This window comes from Nematolebias whitei, chromosome 11 (genome assembly GCF_014905685.2).
Source record: "Nematolebias whitei isolate Nwh7 chromosome 11, NemWhi1, whole genome shotgun sequence".
Taxonomy (NCBI): Eukaryota; Metazoa; Chordata; class Actinopteri; order Cyprinodontiformes; family Rivulidae; genus Nematolebias; species Nematolebias whitei.
In genome coordinates this window covers 47,673,675-47,676,388 of record NC_056508.1, presented here as the reverse complement: position 1 = coordinate 47,676,388, position 2,714 = coordinate 47,673,675, and the positions used below count along the sequence as shown (strand labels likewise).

Here is a 2,714-nt window from a genome sequence, read left to right as displayed (position 1 = left end):
ATACCAATCATGTTGTCAATTGACCTAATTAGTGTTAATTGGTCTTCCAGCTGTTCGTTATATGCTCAATTTCCTTTTTCCAGCCACTTATTGCTACTTGTCCCAACTTTTTTGGGATTTGTTGACACTGTGAAATTTTGAATCAACATATTTTTCCTTTAAAATGTTACATTTACTCAGATTAAACTTTTGATCTGTCATTATGTTATATTATGAATAAAAGATTGACATTTGCCATCTCCACATCATTGCATTCAGTTTTTATTCACAATTTGTTTAGTGTCCCAACTTTTTTGGAATACGGTTTGTATTTATCTGATAGATTCCAGTTTGTAAATATAAATAGTGAATCTTCATCATTCAATTCAAATTCAAAACTACTTTATTAATCCTAGAAGGAAATTAAATGTTGTTGTAACTCATCATCCTGGTTTCATTAAAGAGTTCTTCTAGATGCTGATGCTGTGGCAGGAAGGACCTCTTGTAGCGTCTGTCCTACAGCAGATCTGAAGAATCCTCTGACTGAAGACAGTCTGTTGTTGTATGACAGTCTGATGTTGTATGACACTCTGTTGTTGTATGACAGTGTGATGAAGAGGATGCTGAGGGTTGTCTATAATGTTCTTCATTTGATGAAGAATCCTTCTTTGAACAATCATCTCCAGAGGTTCTAGAGGAGTCCCCAGAACTAAACCAGCCTTCTTTATGAGCTTGTTGATCTTTAAGTCACTTGCTCTGGTGCTGCTCCCCCAGCAGATGATGCAGAAGAGACAGCGCTCTCTACAACAGACTTATAGAAGATATGCAGCATCTTGCTGCAAACGTTGAAGGACTTCAGCTTCCTCAAGAAGTACAGTCTGCTCTGTCCCTTCTTGTAGATGCTTCACTGTTGCATTTCCAGTCCAGTCTATTGTCCAGGTGAACTCCAAGGTATTTATACTTCTCCACCACCTCCACTTCTTCTCCCATGATGAAAATAGGGTTGGACCTGTTCCTGTTTCTCCTGAAATCTACAATCATCTCCTTTGTTCACATTCAAGATGAGATGATTGTTTCCACACCATGCCACAAAGCGGTCCACCAGTTCCCTGTACTCAGCTTCTTGTCCATCTCTGATACACCCGACCACTGCAGAGTCATCAGAATATTTCTGCAGATGACAGGAGTCTGTTTTGTACTGGAAATCTGAGGTGTACAGAGTGAAAAGGAATGGTGCGAGTACAGTCCCCTGTGGTGCTCCTGAGCTACTGACCACCTGGTCAGACACACAACCCTTCAGTCTCACAAACTGTGGTCTGTTTGTCAGGTAGTCTTTGATCCAGGTGATTGTTGAGGCCTTCCATCCTTCTGATCCTCCTTCTGCTTGAAGCCTGTGATCTGTTTCATCCCTGACCACACCTCTCTCATATTGTTCTGCTGGAGCTGTCTCTCCAGCTTCTTCTTGTACACCTCCTTGCTGTTTCTTATCTTGACTTTTAGTTGCTTCTGTGTACTCCTCAATAATTCCCTGTCTCCCTCCCTGAAGGCTCTTTTTTCTGGTTTAGCAGTTCCTTCAGGTCAGTGGTGATCCAGAGTTTGTTAGTGGGGAAGCATCTCACTGTTCTGGTGGGGATGATGTTGTTTACACAGAAGTTTATATAGTCGGTCACACACTCAGTCATTGATGTCCTCTCCATGTGGCTGGCACAGTGCATCCCAGTCTGTAGCCTCAAAACAACCCCAAAGGGCTTCTTCAGCTTCCGTTGACCATTTTCTCACTGTTCTCTTTATTGCAGGTTGCCTCTGAACAAGGGGTTTATATTTTGAGCAGAGAAACACAAGATTGTGATCTGATTTGCCAAGAGGGGGTCTGACTTTAGCGATGTATGAATCCTTGACATTTGCATAAAACAAGTCCAGCATTTTGTTTTCTCTGGTAGAGCAGATGACAAACTGTTGGAATGTCGGAAGTGTAGCAGAGAGTTAGACATGATTAAAATCCCCAGATATTGCAACAAACGCACTAGGGTGTTGTGTCTGTAGCATAACAACCTCGGAGCTGATGACATCACACGCAATCTTGGCAACAGTGTTGGGTTGAATGTAAACAGTTGCCAAAATAACACTGGTGAACTGTTATGGCAAATAATATGGATGACAACTTAGTGCTAACAGTTCAACATCTGGACTGCAGAGACGACACTTCACAGTAACATGTCCAGGATTACACCATCTGTTGTTCACAAGCACTGCCAACCCACCTCCTTTCATTTTGCCACTCCTTTAAATCTCTATCTGCTCGTATGGTCAGAAATGCTGGCAGAGAAATGCTGGAGTTGAGAATATGACCCTGCAGCCATGTCTCAGTGAAACACAACACTGCATTCCCTGCAGACCTGAATGGACCCGTTTCCTTCACCAACATGTCCATTCAGGTCTGCTCCGATCACCACTCTCTCCTCCCTGTGAATTCTCTCATCACTTCATCCAGATCCTTCCAAAATGTATCTTTCTCCTCCACATCACATCCAACCTGTGGAGCATAACCATTGACAACATTTAGCATCAGACCTTCTACTTCTACCTTCTGACACATCACCCTATCTGACACTCTTTTCAACTCTACTACATTCTTTGCCAACTCCTCCTTCAGGACCACCCCTACTCCTTCTCTCTTTTTATCCACAACATGGTAAAACAGTTTGAACCCTGCTCCAATGCTGCAAGCCTTGCTG

At 42.6% G+C, this 2,714-nt stretch overlaps 1 protein-coding gene across 1 annotated transcript in view; it reads left to right on the top strand.

The window, feature by feature from the left end:
* The window catches only part of LOC119417371 (inositol 1,4,5-trisphosphate receptor type 3), an 11,257-nt gene that overhangs the window by 881 nt on the left and 7,662 nt on the right, over positions 1-2,714 (top strand). The window lies entirely within an intron of this gene.